Here is a 19,896-nt window from a genome sequence, read left to right as displayed (position 1 = left end):
ACGGCCTCTGATCCTCTTCGCCGACACCTTCCTCAACCCTACCGGAGCCGCTTCACCGACAACATCGTCAACCCCACCGGAGTAGCTTCACCTATACCATTTTCAACCCTACCGGGGCCGCTTTGCAAACTCACAAGTCCACGGCCTCAGATCCGCTTCCTCGCACCCTCATCCAACCTACCGGAGCAGCTTCTGACGCCCCGTCCATGCCCGCAGATCCGCATCGTTGACACCATCCTGAACCCAACCACCGGAGCAGCTTCACCTACGCCCTCATCCACGGCCACAAATCCGCTTCGCCCACACCGTAGTCCACCCTACCGGAGCCGCTCCACAAACACCCTACTCGACGGTTCTAGATCTCCTTGCCGGACCCCGACAGCCAGCGCAGCGTCATCACCCTTGACGGTTCTAACCTGATTCCCACCGTCTGGCAAGATGCCAAGCACCCGCCACGGCCTAGGTACTTGTCACCTTTAAACCCGTCCAGCATCACCTGCCCGATGTACTTCAAATATACTAACAGGTCGCTGTTACCTATTATGCAGTTGGAAAAAACTACAAGGACGATGTTTCTTCTGGATCTAACAGCTTGGCCAACCAAGATCCTGGACCGAGGCATTGCTATGATCTTGTAAGTGTGTGTCTCTCTCTTGTATTGTTCTGTGCCTGCCAGCGTGCTTTTCTAGGATTTTTGACCAGTAAGCCCTTTGTGCAGACAATGATTTCTACTACTGGCTGCTAAATTAGATATGTAGATGTCATACATGATACTACCTCGTACCTCCGTTCCTAAATATAAGTCTTTCTAGAGATTCCACTATAGGCTACATACGGAGCAAAATGAGTGAATCTACACTCGAAAATGCATCTATATACATCTGTATGTGGTCCATACTGGAATCTCTACATAGACATATATTAGGAACAGAGGCAGTACATTACACAAAATCGTAGGTGGCATGTAGGAATTCCAGTACACTACATTAGGCTCCCTTAGAGTGCCTGCTAGTCCAGCACACAGAGTCATGGCTAGTTTATGCTACGCACACAATCATTAATTGGTGGTTTAAATATGCGCAAGGGATATGCAATGTATTATCATGTAGAGATGTCTGAAATTAGCCGTGCCAACTTGCAGATTGGGTTAGACAATGAAAAAGTACAAGATGTATGTGGAAATTTCATGGAACATCACAAAAAAAGGAGAGCCAGCGGTGAGCCTATACAGTGTGCTATGGTACGTCACTCCTCCATTGCAATCATCGTGACATGTTATTTGTATGTCAGTTCTATTGGCCAAGTTTCTTAGGGACAGTTATTACGAGTTATCCTAACAAAATAAGCACCTGTGAATATAAGCTCCATGTAATAAGCCAACCAGTTCTTTTCATTGCGTTTTCAGCTTATCTTTGGTATGATAACTGAAAAGTCTAGATTGCATTATATTTTTTTCATTTTGCTGCCCATATGAAAATTAATTTGACTTGCAAACATGACAAATTGAACCCAGTGCAGTAATTAATATGATAGGAAAACAGACCATCACTATTTTCTCAAAATGCAAATACAAAGATACCATCTACTTGGCACAATCTACTTTGGTCGATGTTTTCCATAGAGATCCCATTGCCTAATTTAAACGAAAAATGCATGACCCACATTTAAATGAAGAACAATTATTTATTGAAATTCGATGGTCCAAGTGGCTGGTTATTATCATATAGCAGCACCACCTGAAAGCATCATATAGCAGCAGCAGCTCATAGCAACTCATCATACAGCAGCAGTCACTACAAAAAAAAAGACACATCCGTGACATTTTGGGCCGAACAATTTTTTTTTCTGTCATACATATGACACTTCTATGATGATAATTGTGACAAAACCCGGTATCATTATAGATGTGGTGGGCTCCTACTTCTATGACAAAAAATCATGACAGAAAATGGGCTTTTCGTCCTGGGCGGGCCGGAGACGCAGCTGCATGACATTCTTTGGGCCGTCCATGACGGAAAAAACCGTGGTAGAAGCGAGGGCGAGGAAAATTTCGGGGAGTTCCCGGTTACGGTGGGAGGTCGGGGGCCGAGCGATGCGCGTTTCTCTCATACACGTACGCGCGTGTGTGCGAGGCGTTGGCTCTAATTGAACCCGAGGGAGGCGTTGGGCTCTAACTGAACCCGAGTGATTGCACTGCAGGCTACGCGTTACTGAACCCAAGCAATCGATCGATGGCTGTTAACTGAACCCGATCGAGCGATTCCTTCGCTACTGCTGCTAACTGAAGCCGATCGATGCTGCCTCTGGATGAATAGTGAGCATTGCTGGGGGGTTTGGATGAACAGTTCCCGGTGGGGGTGGATGAACAGGACCCCGTGGTGTTGCCTCTGGATGAACAGGACCCCGATCGATCGAGCCGGTTGGGGCTAGATGAACAGGACCCCGTGGAGGGCAGGATGAACAGGACCACCCCGTGGAGGGCAGAATGAACAGTAGACAGTGGAGGGCTGGATGAACAGTAGCCCGTGGAGGGGTGGTTGAATAGGAGCCCGTGGAGAGGGCTGGTTGAACAGTAGCCGGTGGAGTAGTGCGTGGTGGAGGCTCAATGAACAGGAGCCCGTGGATGAACAGTCGCAGGTGGAGGCTGGAGGAGGTCGACGGTGGATGAACAGTAGCCCGTGGAGGCTGGAGGGGGTCGATGGTGGAGATGAACGGTGTCCCGTGGAGTCCCGTTTTGCGGTACGCCACACCCCTCCCGATGAACAGGACCCCCGTTTCGACCGTAGTGCTCCAACACAAGTCCGTTTCCTCCGTTTTGTAGTACGCCACACCCCTCCTGATCAACAGGACCCCCGTTTCGACCATAGGAGGTCCGTTTCCTCCGTTTTGCGGTACGCCAGACCCCTCCCGATGAACAGGATCCCGTTTCAGACGTGGCCGGTCGAGCACAAGGCCGTTTCCTCCATTCTGCGGTACGCCAGGCCTCGTTTCCATCAGTTGTTCCGTCCAAGCCCTCCCGATGAACACGACGACGCATTCTGTTCCGGCCCAGCCGGTTGGCTCCCCATGAACACGACGACGACGTTGTTTCTCCGTTCCAACCCAGCCATGTACACGAGCCCTGGCCGTACGTATGTGCGAGTAGGCGTTCGAGACCCTTCCCGTATGTACGTACGTGGCCGTATTTTCTTTCTTGCACACTGGCCGCTGTACGTACGTGTACATGCTACGTGCGTGCCTCTACCACGACACGTGCGCGCCTCTACATCGACCAGTATGTACGTACACGTTCGCGACCAGAATGACAATGCTACGTACGCTTCGACCAGGTGGGTCCCGACTGTCAGGCACTTCCTTGCCTGCGAAGATGTAGCTGGTGGGTCCCAGCAGTCAGGGGGCGAATCTTTTTTTTGCCCGGACGCACCTCCTTGCATGCGAAGATGTAGCTGGTGGGTCCCCGCAGTCAGGGGGAAACGTTTTTTTCGTGAAACACGGTGGCCCATCCGGTGGGTCCCCGCTGTCAGGTGGAGGAATAATTATTTTCCACGTAATAAGGAGGCACTTCCTTGCTGCGGCTGTGGACCCAGCTGTCAGCCTCTCCATGTACAGTCCACGTCCGATGGAAGCCGTTCCTTGACCACGTTGACCACGCCGCGCCGAGAGCACCAGGGCGGGGGACGACGGCGAGGCCTAGGAAGGGGAAGACGCGGAGCCGGGGAAGACGCGGCAGTGGAAGCCCGCGCGGAGAGGAGTACGAGGGTTCACTGGTTCGGCTGTGGTGTGAGGCTGCCGTTGCCGCAGGGCCTGGCCAGCGGTGGGAATAGTAGGGGGCGGTGAGTTCTCCGCGGCAGCACAGCCGGCCACGGGAGGCAGGAGCATGCGGCACGACCGGCGCTACTTTGGGCGGCTTGAGCAACAAGACCAGAGGTTGAAGAAGCACTACGGCCGTTGGATGGACATCATACGGTCACTGGAGCTAGAATCGTGCATATTGACTAAGTTGACAAAGCCCTCCGTCCCCGTCAACTTAGTAGGCCCACAAGTCAGCCTGCCACTATACTGGGTCCCAGCTAGCAGGGGGAGTATTCATTTTTTGTGCGTAATAAGGACGCACTTCCTTGCGTGCGAAGATATAGCTGGTGGGTCCGAGCTGTCAGCGGCGGTAACATTTTTTCGCGAAATACAGAGGCCCTTTCGGTGGGTCCCAGATGTTAGGTGGAGGAATCATTATTTTTCGCGTAATAAGGATACATTTCCTTGCGTGCGGCCGTGGACCCAGCTGTCAGCCTCTCCACGTACAGTCCACTTCAGATGCATGTCGGTCGTTGACCACGTTGACCAGGCCGCGCCGGGAGCACCAGGGCGGTGGAGGACGGCGAGGCCTAGGAAGGGAACGACACGGAGGCAGGGAAGACTCGGTACTTGTTTCCCACGCGGAGGGGAGTACGACTATACGAGGGTTTACTGGTTCGTCTGCCGTCGCCGGAGAATAACAACAGGTGTGGATGAGTAGAGGGATGGCTAGGCCAGCGATGGGAGTACGGTGGGGCGGTGAAGCCTGCGCGGCAGCACAGTCGACCGCGGGGAGGAGGGAGCAGGCAGTCCCGCTGGCGCTTGTTTGAGTGGCTAGAGCAGGAAGAGCAGAGATTGAAGAAGCACGACGGCCGTTGGATGGACATCCAACAGTCACTGCTTGTGCGTCAACCTTTTTTTAGGAAAGCCTCAAATCTGTGGAAAACAGCATACAACCCATCTGCCATTATTTCTAATAATTTACAGCCCATTTGCTAATTTTGAAGGTTTTTTTGGAGCCCATATTCTTTTTGTTAGCATTACAGCCCATATTGTGGCCACAGTTAAAAAATTATACGAAATGTTGCATATTTCGGTGCGATCCGAACTGTTTTTAATCCCGAAATTTCGAGTCACATTCAAACTGATTTTAAAAATAAATGTATATCAATATAAAATCCAACAAATTGTCCACGCGTAAAATTAATGCAATTTAAAATCTTGAAATGAAAAAAAGAATTTTCAAAGTAATTGCCGGTTTGATGTGTTTTAAAAATGTACAGCCCATTTCTCATTACTGATAGGCCATTTTCTCGTCCAGCCGAATGAAGCTCTCCTCGTCTTGAAATATTTGCAGCCCAATAGGCCTGACAAAGCGACTTACTTGGCAAATCACAAAAAAACTGGGCTAGCCATTTTCAGAAAGAAAAAAACTACTGGGCTGGTCTGTGGTAAACATAAAAGAGAAGGCTGTCTAGACATGCCAGAGTGCCCCGCACAGCCCAGTTGACACCCTGCTTCCGTCTCAAAAACAAATTAGATAAATGCCACAACAAATATGGCGATTCATAAAAATGCCACTGCAATTTCCAAACATTGAAAAACGCCACTGCAGACTTCGAAAAATGCCACTGGGGATGGCATGAAATGGCATTTTTCAAAGTTTGGAAATTGCAATGGCATTTCTTAGAAACACCAGATTTGGAGTGGCATTTATCAAATTAACCCAAAACAAAAATAACTAGGAGAGCTGCTGGGTCCCTGATGTCAGCCGCTCGTTGTGCAACTCTCTCGTTTATTGACTACGTTGACAATGGCATGGGACCCAGATGCCAGAAATCCATTACGAGGAGCCATTTTTTACTGGATTGAAATAAGGAGGCACTTTGCTTGCGTACTGCCATGACCTTGGCAGGTCCCTGCTGTCATCCTCTCCATGTACAATCATCTCCTGGTTGTGTATGCGTCAACTTGGCAGGCCCACAAGTCAGCCTCTAAACCCGTGGAGGACAAATACAACCCATTTAAAAAAATAACAGCCCATTCCATATGTTCAAACGGAAAGTTCAACATTCAGAGCAAAGTAACAGGTCTGATCCAGATATAGAGTACTGAACTTCCACGTTGACAACCATCATAGCCAAGTTAACTATCTACTTCCACTAATACTTTAGTAGCGTACAAGTACTAACTTACTCTTAGCTTACTAGACGATGACGGCCGCCATCTGCGGTACACGCTAAACGCCGGCACCGGCGTCCTCCGCCTCGCCTCGGACTTGCCAGAGGTGCGATAGGGCGCGTTGCTCGCGCGCGTTGGCCCTTTCCATGCCGGCGTGGTCCACCGAAGCTTCGGCTTCTAAGCGGGAAACCCACTTGACGAGCTGGTAGTAAAAATCGGCGTCGCGAACGCGTGCGTGCCCGACAGCCTCCAGGGCTATTTGCCGGGCGCCAGCCTCCATGTAGTCGGCCCACGTGCGGGCGCTCTGCTCGCGACTCAGAGCGTCAGTGCGCTGCTGCTCCACGTCCCGCTGGCGGCGCAAATCGGCGATACGCTGCTCATCCGCCAAGCGGTCGCCCTCCAACAACTCCTGTTCCTCCGCCAGGCGGTCGCGCTCCAACAAGTCCTCGATCTCCGCATTGCCATCTAAAGACCGATAGAATGCCTCCTCCCTCCGTCTGCCTTCCGGTGAAAAACCAAACACTAGTTCCGACGGTGACCGCCTCCGGCCACGCCTATCGCGGACGGGCGGGGGCATGGCGGACGTGGCGAGAGCGAGGATAAGTGGCGAGCAACGTCGGGCCGGTGGGGGCTTATGAGGATAGGGCGAGTTGGGTCACGGTGCCACCATAGAAGGCCGAGAAACAGTACTTATAAGCGGAAGGTAGCGCGACGGTCATCGGAATTCAATGCATAATGAAGCAGGCATGGCTTAGCGCGCCAGCTTGCCGTGGAAAACTAGAGAAACTGAAATTCTGACTGTGCCATCCCGTCCCATCCGTGCTGGGTCGCACGCCGGCCTTACGGTCAAACGAGTGCACTCGAATCATCTCCCTCCTTGTCAATAATGATTCCACGGATTTAAAAGGCCTGCAACAATTAAAGCGCATCTTTTTCGCATCAGTTAGCTGCCTTAATTACGGTCGGCTGCATGCGGGCACTCAAAATCGCTCGCAGCCAGTACGCGGAGCAGCATGCAACGAGTCGTAGCCGAGGGCATTAATTGATGAACTTTAGCTGGGAGATAAGACATTTGCGAACGTTTTTGCTAGCAGTTTCTTCAGATTCGCATGGCATTTTCTTCAGAGCAGCTTGTCAGTTTCTTCAGAGGTAGGCATTTCTATTCAAAAAACTGCCACTTCGGATCTTGCGTCGCAACTAAAACAGCCAGGAGTGCATTAGTAGGCTAGCTAGTGATCGATCGGTAACTTGTAAACACTGAGCGAACAGATATAAGGAACTGTTAATGCATCTCAATGATTCACAGATCATATACAAATATGTAGCTCCAAAAGCAAAGATCAGCCACAACTAAAACCAACTAGTACGATTCCCATACATAAGATCAACATGTTAATGCCTCTCAATGATTCCCAGATCATATACAAATATGTAGCTCCAAAAGCAAAGATCTAGAAAAAACATATGTTCTTCCTACTAACATGGATGCTTCTCTTGGCCAACATTCAGTACAGACTGAATGACAAATTTGTTTGTGAAGTCTACAATTCCTCTTGCAAACGTAAGTGGTTTCACCAACAGCTGGAACCATGGGAATGAACCACACATGATGGAGGAACATCCACTGCAATATGATTTGGTCTCCTCTTGATCGCATGGCGAGACTATTTTCGGAATACAAACTTTAACTTAGGCAAAATGATGCCCATTGTATAATCAGACCAAAGCAATGAAGCATCTAGTGTTGGCCAATAAATAGTACAGTACTACTTTTCTGCAGTCCATGAAGTGACTATCCAATCTTTCTGTGTCTATTTTCAAATGGCACTGCATGTAGTGACTATACTATTCTCTTGTGCAGTTCAACCAAAATTGCGGTCACTTTGTGTGTTTGCTAAATAGCAACGGGCAGACATCTCTGTCTGAACAAATATAAAGCAGCTAGTAAACATATACCCCACATTGTATTTTCGGTTTAAACATGTCTCTTCCGCTTAGATCTGTCATGTTTTGCACTGGACAATTTGATACAGTCATGTTTTGCCCTGGACAATTTCATACTGAATTGATTTGCTTGTTCAGAGCAGAAATATAGCGCCTATTCTTCATCAGACCAAGGATATCCATGTTCGCAGTGCTGGAAGAGGTGAAATCGATACAACCGAAATTGAGCATCCAGTCATTGAATCATGTCCTACACCTCCAATGTAGGTCCACCCTGCCAATAAATTCACATGCAAACCACTAGTATTACTATCTAATGACAGTACAAAAAGAGTAGCAAGATAGTAGCAAACCATGTACCTTCTTAATGAACAGCTCATAGTGCCACCAATTGGATATAAAGGTTTGGGAGAAAACATGCTCCTAATGTTGAACCAGTTGGACTTTTTGTGCAGTTCCAATAAACTCGAGCATCCCTGTTTGCATAGATATTGAAAGTGTGATTACTATAAAAGTGGCACTAGTTGAAGCATAGACTCACAAATATAAGCATTCCAATTTCTTAATGGGAAAAGGTAGCAAGACTGTTTCTAACCACCTTTTTGAAGGAATAAATAAGGCAACAGAGTCTGATGTCAGAAAGGCATATATAGTTCTTTCTAAAAGAATGATCGATTCCTGACCTTTCCTCTTCTTTTAAGCATATTTTGTGCAGTTCAACTAAAATAAAATGCCATCACCGCCTTGACAATTCAGTGACACTGTACAAAAGGAAATGACTTAACATTACATCATGATGTCAGGTATGTAGTCGACAGGCATTAGAGACAAACTTACAGACCTCCTCCGATAACATAATGAACATTAATTTTAACAAAGGTGTGACTAGCTTTATCGGGATAATTTGAGTGAACTCTACACCCTCTGTTCCATAATATAAGAGGTTTTTGCGGTTCAGTTTAAAGTACCCAAACGTCTACTAGTATTTAGAAAAGCAGGTAGTAGTTTTCTTGAGCACATATCTGGGAAAGCTTGCCACCCTTTATTTATGTCCATACGCTAATGCAACACCATTCGAAATTTCGAATACTACAAATATACACTAATCCAGTGGCTAGTGCAACAGTAGAGTAGTTATTTTATTACAGGGTATAGTACAATGGTTTTACTGAACAGATTTCAATAAACTCTGGCACTGGAAGATTTCTATAAGAATTAACAATACAAAATGTAAAGGTAACACGTTTCAGCATTGGTATACTAGCTGTGCATGAGCATTAAACCAAATACAAAAGTCTGAAGGTAACTAGCATTATTAACTAATGACAGTATAAAAAATTGCAAACCATGTACCTCCAAGGTAAATATCATTTCGAACTCGGGGGGACCTTAAAAATTGCTATCCCAATCTTGATAATCGATCAAACATACAAACTTGATCGAACGAACCAAGAGAACAGCCGGAGGAGGAGGTGCCCAGTCTTAACCTTTCCTCTTGTCTTCATAATTTTTTGTGCAGTTTAACCAAAATAAAATGACATCAGCGCCTTGGCATTTTGGTGACACTGTACAAAAAAATAACTTCTCTCATGAAAGTGAGGTATGTAATCTATAAGCATTAACAGTGCAAAAATCTGAAGGTAGAAACAAGTTTCATCGTTGGTATACTGGCTGTGCAACATCATTAGAATGCCTTAGTTGAAAAATCTTTAATACATCCACAATCAACAGCTAACCCTGAAATAATCCAGTGACATTAAATGGCATTGCTTAAATTTATCGGTGGCATTAGACTGAGTGCGGCATTAGTTAAATGTGGCATCACTTTAGCAGTAGCATTGCTTGACTTGACAGCTGGCGTTATACTAACAGCAAAAAAGTTAGACTAAGATCATGCGAGGCCCATTCGGACAGTTGGCGCACCAGTACGATGTACCTCCATGGACGCATAGAGTGGTGAGGGAGGTATGGTTGCCCAGAGCAACAAATATCCAGGCAGCATATGTGGATTACGTCCCATTTTTGTTATGTTTAGCCACCTTTTTCCTATGTGAGGACAACAAACCGATCGACCTGGTCATTCTCTATTGCGTTGTCATGCCTTTCTACCCTTCTTCAACCAAGAGACACGAGACTCGTTCCTTAGCTACTGATTTTCCCCTTCTCAACCTAGATGCGGGTTCGATGCCTACTCTCTTGGACAGTACAGTCTCCCTTCCTTTCCTTATTCAACCCAGACATGGATTAGTTTGCATGAAGTAGGGTTTCCTTTAATAGTGCAAATTAAGGTTTTTGTCTGCGTGACCAGCAGAGCAGAGGATAGCAAATTGGGAAGATGGTGGAGTGGAAAAAGATCCACATGCAGCGACATGGCAGATGGGGCAATAGAACAAGGGTATGGTTTGAAAAGAGGTAGCATACCCGAGGGTCGGCGGGAAGTGGCTTCGCTCGTGGTCATCGTCCTCCACACGCACTACGACAGCGAGCTTGGGGACGGAGGCCATCCCACGCGGGCGCTAGGTCTGAGAGGACGGTCTTGTCGTCAGTGCGTGACCTCGCTCGCCGACGACGAGTGCGTCAACACTGCACGTCCTTTTCTTCCCGGGCGGATCTGTGACCACCGGTGAGGAGGGAGAGAGAGGCCGTCTTTTTTAGATCTGGAGAGAGGGTGATAGTGTGAGAAGCAAGTGAGCAGCCCTTAGCAAGAAAGCTCTGAAGCTCCAGCCTATATATCTTTTTTATACTACTAGTACTACAGGTGGAGTAGTGGTAGAGTAGTTTATATTTTCTCTGCAAACAGTACCAGTTAGTCGTGCTTCAAACTGAACGACATGCCATTAAAAAAATAAAGTCGAGAAATAATGCGGCACCTCGGGCCAACGCGGCCAGATCGCATTTTGCACGAGAAATTACACACGATGTTTCGTTGACATGTGGTCCCGTTCCAACATGTCAGTGAGACGACAGCGCGTCCTTTTGTACAATTTCAGAAAGGACGTGTAGGCCGGGCGCCTCTTCGTGTACCGTGGCAAACTGGCAACCGTCCACCGACTCTTCGCCTTTCCCTCTCGATTTGGAACTGCTATCGCACGCTCTTCCTCCCTCCTCCATTTGCCTTCACCCTTCCTTCTGCCATTGTTCGTTCGTCTTCTCCATGGAGGGAACAAGCCGGAAACAACCCCGTTATTCTTGCCCCGATCTGAAAGATGACGTGGTGGGGGAACTCATTGATCGGTGCAACGTCATCACCTCGGCTAGCATGGCAGGTTCGTTCAAGCCCATTCTCGACTCAACTAATAACATCATTACAAGGAACCCAAGGGTCCAGGAGCGGTTTGATCTCCCTTATCTTCTTCGCTATAAGCCTGTTCGCATGGGCGTGGACGACGGAGGCCTCGCCTTGTGCAAGTTGATGCCGCTTGATAATGATACGTGTGATGTCAAGATGACATCGCTTAAGGGTAAGTCCTGGGCTGGCACAAATGGAGATTGGGTTGTTTATATTGGGTACAATTGCGAGTGGGAACTTGTTAATGTGTACACTCGTCAGCGGATTCCACTTCCAAAAATCTCCGAGTGCCCTGAGGTTGAGCACACAGATGATCTACGTACGTTCAAATACGATCATGGTGACTATCGTCTACTGAAGATAGCAATTTGTTGAGTTCCCAACCGCTCTTAGAATTACAAGAACTATCAAGTTGTTGCTATCTTCGACAAGCTTGTTGCCGTACTTCGTGGTTCGACTAGATGGATATTGCTCAAAAATCAGTGAGAGGTCATGTCACCTTGTGTCCAGATCTGAGATGCCACGTGTACCAGATGAATGACTCCAAGTTCGACCACCGTGATGTTAGGTGCGAGCCCAGGAACACTGTTGGAGAGACCCCCCTCATAATTTTCCTACATTGGTCGTTTGATTCATAGGATAGAATGCTATAGGATTTTTTTTCCTATGTAATCATCTTTTAATTGGCAATCTAGCATCCACTCCAACTTTTGTTTCACTTCCTTTGTTCCTACGAAGAGAGTACTTGCTCTAAATGATGTGCCGCTGCAAGAGCCGCCTATATTTATTAACCATGCTCTAAAAAGGTGGACCAGCTTTGGCTATAGTAGTATTGTACTAGGTTAGTAGGTGACCTTGCGCTTGGCTCTTCTCCTCTTTCGGAAGTCGAACAATAATGATGGTACTACAGTAGTACTTCTGGCAATCTGACACCAAATGAACTGCTGCACATCCACCGCTTGTAAGCAAAAGTTTCTCCTCGTGCTACGAGCCACCGCGCACGCGTTGGCGAGGGAGAAGGCGCAGTAAGCAAGCTTCTCGTCGTTCTGCGAGTTGACGGGACACATCAAAGTTATTTATTAGTACTCTTGGAGTAAACTCGCTATTGGAGTAAACTCGCTCTTCCTTGGACAAAACTATCCAATGATGGTGAAAGCCAATCCAGCTGCTGTTGACACAACGTTACTACCATTTATGAGAAGCAACTGTATCTATATGTCAAACATTTCGGTGGTTACCTACCCTGGTCGTGATATAGTAGGCCGCTTTAGCCTAGAAGATCAGTCCTGCGTTGGCCTCGAGATTTACAATAGCTGGCCCTTCCCAGAGAATCACTTGTGGTTCAAAGCAAGCGTTTCCAACGCCGAGGATTGGTTGAGTTGAAGTTCATTTCATTGCTTGTTATTTGTTGTGTGATGAAAACTTTAGTATTTATAATCTATCCTCGTTGTTGTTGTGGGTTGATGACCTGTTCTATGTAATAAAATGATATGCCTGTGATAAACTTACTAAATTTATGAATGGCTATCGAGTCGCTTCTCTGAGTGGGTGCTGCGACGAGGCAAAAAAATATTTTCCGAATACATAATTGTACGTGCATTGCAATAGGTTATCGGATGAGGCCAATCAACAATAGTACACTATTTGTACTAGCTTCACATGCTGCACTATCTCTACGTCTACGTACGTAATACAACAATTTTTAAACTTGAGACCAGCCACCCATCCTCACAAAGAACACTTTTTAACCTAGCACAGACTCCAGGAAATTTGGCCACAGTGTGAGGTGGGACATATGTTAATGTGTTTGCTATACGTAACCAGCACCTCGAATCCACGATACTACTACTATAAGTAGTACTAGGAGTAGTAGGGTGGCATGGGCCAGAACAAGCATTCACGTCCAGGAGTACGGCACACACCACCAGCACGACTTCCATCTGACACCATATTTCTTGGAGTCCGTGCTACAGCAATCTCTTCAACCTAGTCGTTCCTCTAACTCAGCCATCGCGCGGCGGGCGAGGTGGGGGTTTGCCGATAGTCGGGTTCCTCAACTACGGTCCCACTTGTAAGGCCAACTCCAACGCATGACCCCAAACGGACCTCTGTTTTGCCCGGACTCTGTCTGTTTGGGTAGGGCAATGGGGTCGTGTCCGGGCCATTTCTCAGATGCGGTGGTCGTGTGCCGAACGCGCAACCGCATCCCGGCCGCGTACATTTTTCTTTGCAAGCACATATCTTTTTTTCATCATTGATTTTTTGGTACATGGAAATACATCACCAAAATTTTGACTAGAAAAGCAAGACCAAAGAAAACAAGAACCACAAGAATACATTTTAGAAGATATCCAACTTCCATAACTGCTCCTGTAAGTTGGATTAGTGCCTTCTCGATGCATTCATTGTTGATCTGCGGAGGCTCGATCTTGCGTGCTTCTTTCTTCTTCGAGTGTAAAGAAGTAGACGTGTCTAGCCTCTATTCTATCAACAAGTGCACTAGTCTCATCTCTAGCCTCTATGCTAGCTAAAAGTGCTAGAACATCTACTAAATTGTGCTCTGTCAATATATCATTGTACTCTTCTTCCCAATACCAAAACTTGCATCCATTCTACACAATAAAATTTTAAGTTAGCACAACTAGTCTAATCCGAGAGCACAACCGAAGATTTGGTCGAGTTCTTCCTCCTTTTGCCGACACGTGGGACATCCAGCATCCAGGTCGTGTCATGCAAGAAAATAGAGTGGTAGGTGAAGCCACGTGATGTGCATCTTGGGTTAAACTGTAAATAGAATCTTACTACTCTTGAGTAACTCCAAAAGCGGCCACCGAAGATCTTTATTGGATTTGTTTTTCATCACCAGCACGTCGAGGTGAAAGATGTGCAGGTTCAGTGGGTCCTCTTGCGTTTTCACTGACATGTGGGACCGCATATGAGCAAACAGGCGATGGGCTCCGCGCGTCTGCTGGCTGGCTGAGAAGAGAGATAGAGGAGGGCCGAGCACGGACTCCAGGAAATTTGTTCTACGTACTCGATATAGTGGAGTAACCAGCACCTCGATATAGTGGGGTGGCATGGGCCATAACTAGCATTCATGTCTAGCAGTACGGCACACGCCACCCACACGAGTCCCATCCGACACCAATTTTCTTGGAGTCCGTGCTAGCTACAGCCATCTCTTCTCCCTCCTGTTTTCTCAGCCATCGCGCGGTGGGCGGGGTGGGGGTTTGCCGATAGTCGGTTTGCTCAACTGCGGTCCCACTTGTAAGTGAAAATGCAACACAGCACGCATTCCCCCTTGAGCGGCGTGCCGGAAAAACCGTGTGGGGTGCGACGCGAACACGGCAGGCTTTTCCTTTTGAACTTGTAACTTGTAAAATTTGGTTCTGCTCCATGGGGCGACCGATAGATAGAAATAATGATTTTCCCTAGAGTAATGAGAAGTTTGGTTCTGGCACGGTTCATGCATGGAGTACGTAGGAAAATTATGAAGTTGATGCGAAAGGTAAGATAATTACTAGTAGTACCATATACTACTACATGGATTTGACGGAAAGATAAAGATACATACGGATCCATCAACGACATCCTCACGCCCTAGTGCACCGGGTCACCAACCGACGTGTGAGGAGCAGCGGCGTTGGCGGCAAGCTCAACGTGCTTCTAAACAATGCTGTCCAAGGTTGCCCTACGGTCCAAGAAGGCCAGCGTCCTATCGTCCTCCTCTTGCATGTAGTAGTCCTTGTGGAAGATTTGCACATAGACGTGGGTGATTATGTCGATGGTGTCTTGCTGCGCCAGGCGCTGCGCGGCGAGCGCGACCTCGAGGTGGACATTCTCCGGCGCGACGGCGGGCAGTCGCAGGGCCACCAGTGCGTCGAAGAGGTTGTCACCATAGAGGCTGTTGAGGGTGGCAGGCATCGCAGAGCCTGGGCGTGTGGGCTGGAGGCGTACGTCAAGGTCGTCCGCGAGCTTCTTGATGACGGTGAACTTGTCGAGGAAGTCGACGAGGACCTCGTCGAACAAGGAGACGAAGTTGTCATCCAAGCGGCCCCTCGCCCTGGCGGCCTCAAGCACTACCTGGAGACATTCCTCGGTGCCAGGATGCAGGCCGGCGTCGTGGACCATCTTGCACAGCCGTCTGATGCTCGCGCTCATCGCCTCCATGGGTCTAGCTTCTAGTCAACTGATCTTGCGATTGGAGTGATCACTCTTGCCCTTAAGTGCGTAGGTGCGTAGGATTTCGTAGATTGGACTGGCGGGAGCCTTTATATGAGAAGTGCAGACTGCGTTGAATTCACATGCGTGTTGGCCATCTACTCCTCGCCCCTCTACTGCACCTGCCTTTGGCTGTATGACAGGTTGGCCAGCCACCCGTTGGACCCACGTGTCATACACCCAAAGGCAGGTGCAGTAAGTCAATGAAGCTGCGTCCCCCTCCGTGCCCGTGCATGCTTTCAATGACTTGAGACTACCAAACATCACATGCGGTGGTTAGTTCATTGCATGTAATCCTATTAAGTAGCAAAAAGACATTAAGTTACCTCGCCGATAGGAATAAAACAATACACCATTTATTTATTTACAGAGGGAGTATAGCCAGCATCCGGTTAGTATATGAAGTTGCCACATCACATAGAGCCAACCTAATATTGGAGTATGCTAGCCCTCCACCGGCGCGCCGCTTCAAATGGCAGAGGAAGTGAGAGGTCACGTCACCTTGTGTCCAGATCTGAGATGCCACGTGTAACAGATGAATGACTCCAAGTTCGACCACCGTGATGCTAGGTGCGAGCCAAGGAACACTGTTGGAGAGACCCCCCTCATAATTTTCCTACATTGTCGATGACGAGGTGCCTATGGTGACTTCGTAAATTTCAAGATGATAGTGTCGTGCGTGTGTGCGTTCATAGGGGTGAGTGTATGCGCGTGTATATGAGCGCTTCTGTACTGTGTAAAAAAACGTAAATGCGTGTCAAAAAGAGACTAGTCATTATACTCAATATTGTGCACCTCGGAGAGGAAAACGATAGAACTAGTACGTATTTATTTACAGTGCAGATTCACTCATTTTGCTCCATATGTACTCCGTCTCGGTGTAGTCTAGTCACTTGTTGAAATCTCTAGAAGGGCAAATACTCCTTTCTGGTTTACAGGGCTATACTAGCAAGTAGTTGTACGTACTAGTACAATAGTGGGCTCACATAGCAATTTTGTCTCATGCAAGAGCCTGGCTATATGCGTGCTCCAATGTTCGCAACTGCAACATTCGGTTTGCGCTTGGCTCTTCGCCTCTTCGAGAAGACGAACAATGATGTTACTACTACTGCTTCTACAGTGTCGAATCCACTGTTGCATGTCCGTCCACCACGAGCGGGACGGATAGCTTGTTGTAGAAGTACTACTAAGCAAAAGCATGTCCTCGTTTGCGAGCAACCGCGCGCATGGGTAAGGGAGAAGGCATGTAGTAAAATCAAGCTTCTCCTCATTGTACGAGTTGACGCGACACATCATAGCACTGGCCCCACATGATTGCCTCTAAATTTGGCTGAAAGACCCGCAGTGTACAATATATTTGCTGCAACCTCTAACATTTTCCCACCACAAATTAATATATATGTGGCCGTATGCATCGTTCTGATGCAGAGGCCGGGGGGTCCCCCCTTTTCGAAAAAAATTAAAATATATATTCCTGTCTTGACCAGATGAGCGTGCAAACTACAATTACCAGGGTGTCAGGTAGGGCCAGAAGACTATTTTAATTTTTTTTAAACTTCGAGACGGCCACATAGCATGGAGCCGACCCCAATGATTTTAAGCTTACAGGCATGGTACACGCTATCCTAGACTACTCTACACATGAAACTGCCACACGAGCGTCCAGGCTGCGCTTGGCTCTTCGCCTCTTTGGGAAGTCGAACAATGATGGAGTACTACTGCACTGGAGGAGTACTACAGTACGCTTCTGGCCATCTGACACCGATTGAACTGCTGCATGTCCACCGTGTGTGGGAGGGAGAGCGTGTAGCGAAAGCTTCTCCTAGTCTTGCCAGCCACCACGCTCATGGGCGAGGGAGGGATGCTCCTGCCTTTGCGTGTATGACAGGTGGGCTCGACAGGTGTGTGGCCAACCTGTCATACAGCCAAAGGCAGGTGCAGTTAAGTCCGGGAGGGAGAGGATAATCAAACTTCTCGTTGATGTATGAGTTGACGCGACACATCAAAGCACTGGACTCGATATATTTCAATAATTTGCGTTTACCGATGCATTAATTACAACGCATGCATGCATGCCGTGACTCTCCTTTTGATACTTGCATGTGTTGATTTAATGCACCTTGAAGTAGTATAAAATATGTGACGGTAAAGCTTTGTAATACCCCGGCCCAAGTCGAGAGATGGTTGTGCATGAGGAGGGCGAGATCATGCAGACCGAACAGGACCCGGCGATGGAGCTCTCTAAGGTCTCGATGGACCTCACCGTGCTCCACTACCCCTTGTGCCTCCGCCCCTTAAAGCCGGCCACATCATCCACGGCGTCTCTCCCCCATGTCGTTGCTTCCTCAGCGGCGACTTCCACAACGGCACAACCTGCAGCTGCTCCGGCTCTCGCTCGCGCTGCGGCTCTGTTCTTGCTGTCGGTCGCGCTGCTGCACTGCTCCTGCTTTCGTTCGTGCTGCTACTCTGCTCTTTCTCTCGCTTGCGCTGCTGCTGCTGCACGACCTCCGGCAGCTATAGGAGTTGCTGCTTTAGCACTCGCTCGCGGTGCTACTGCACGACTTGCTCTCTGCTAGTGCGTTCCCTGCTCGAGCGTCTGCTGATTTAGATCACTGCTTCTCTGCTACTAGTGCTCGAACGCCCTAAACATCTATTGTAATGCTCTATTACTAGTTCAATCAGTTTCGATAGTAAAATTCAGTTTCGACTGTGAAGTTCATTTTCTTCAGTTAAGTTCAGAGTGAACAGTACTTACAGCATCTGTCGGAGCGGCCGTGGCGCGGCTGATGCGTTTTACATCTAGCACTTTTTGGTGATGTATTTTACATCATCTATTGCAGATGATATTAGGGTCCCACTTCAGATTAACGTTGTCTGTCTTGTCATGCTTCAGCCTCGTCGCCGTACACCTTAGCGGAGCTGCTCCAACGACGGAACCGTCCATCACAGCGGAGCAGTACCCTCGGCGCCGTTTCCAGAGGCCTCGGATCTTCTTCCCCGCCTCCGACAGTCACACCAGCATCATCACCATCCTCCAAGTCCAACCCAATGATGCTGAGGTCCACAAGGCTATGCCAAAGAGGTTGTACACTCGTCGCATCACTTTGTTTCTCCATTCCTCTGTTCTTCCAATTCATGTGAGCCAAACACCGAGGTTGACTGAAATCCTATGTTTCCAAATGCTCTGTTTTGCACGTGCATTCCTATCCTATTCCTGTGTTTTTCCTGTCCCTGCGTTTATAGAATCCTCCAATTCTAAGGAGCCCTTACAAATTTACTTCATTTTCAGATAGGCATCGAAGAAAACTCTATGTGTTATGTCCTGCTCCTGCCGTGCCGTCATCCACCCCACCTGAGGTGCACCATCGACAGAAGTGTTCACTACAGCAGAGATCCCCCCTGCAGACTTCCTTTCGCCGCCTCAGATCATCTTCCCCGTTGCCGGCAGCCACGCCAACTGCATTACCATCATCGACTGAGCAGATGAACCTGAGGACTACACAGTTCCAGAAGAGAGGTCGCAGTCTTTCGTGTTTGCTTACGTTATACATTGGTTATTATTACCTGCTACTTTATCGTTCAATATTGAGTTTTGAATTGCCCATGGGTCTCATATCGAGCTAGCAACGAATAGTATCTGTCTACTATCTGGTTCATCTGGGGTCTTCTATGTGGTTCATGTTGGGTGGGCAACAAACAATAGATGATCCATTGTCTATCTTTTTAAACTGAAGCTATAATCTACCTGCTATCATTAGTTTTGGATCCATCCACTCGTTTGCTACCATCAGTCTTGGTTTTTGCATGCACTCCTTAGGCCTTACAAAATCTAACTATTTTTATTATGCATGTCAGATATTGTACACAATCGTACTGAACATGTAGAGAAAAAGAGAAGACCGTTGCGTGCGAATATAATGTCATGCAGACGCCGCTCCATGGTGGGCGAAGTGCCCCCCCTCCTGCATTTCTAGATTGTATTCCAGAGGAAGATAACTGTTCAGATGGAGATTCAGAAGGAGCCGACCATGCCTGTTTACCACCTGAGGTGTTTGCTCTAACCTAGCATGCTGATGTTGGTCATATCATGCATATGGCGCCTTGCATTGCTTACATTATACATCTTATATGTCATCAGCTTAGTTTAGATTTGCTTTGTGTGAATGCCACCTGTTTGGTTTCTATATCATACTCCCACCATTCCTAAATATTTTTCTTTTTAGAGATTTCAACAAGTGACTACATACGGAACAAAATGAGTGAATCTACACTCTAAAATATGTCTATATACATCCGTATGTGGTAGTCCATTTGAAATCTCTAAAAAGACAAATATTTAGGAACGGAGGGAGTATATGGGAATTATGCAATGCCATCTTCTTTAGCCAGGCATCATATACGTGAATCATGCAATGCCATCCTGTTTAGCCAGTCATCGTATATGTGAATTGTATTGTGCCATATTTTTT

Source organism: Triticum aestivum, chromosome 5D, assembly GCF_018294505.1.
Source record: "Triticum aestivum cultivar Chinese Spring chromosome 5D, IWGSC CS RefSeq v2.1, whole genome shotgun sequence".
NCBI classification, from domain to species: domain Eukaryota; kingdom Viridiplantae; phylum Streptophyta; class Magnoliopsida; order Poales; family Poaceae; genus Triticum; species Triticum aestivum.
The sequence above is the reverse complement of the archived record's forward strand: the minus strand, read 5'-3'. Positions refer to the sequence as shown.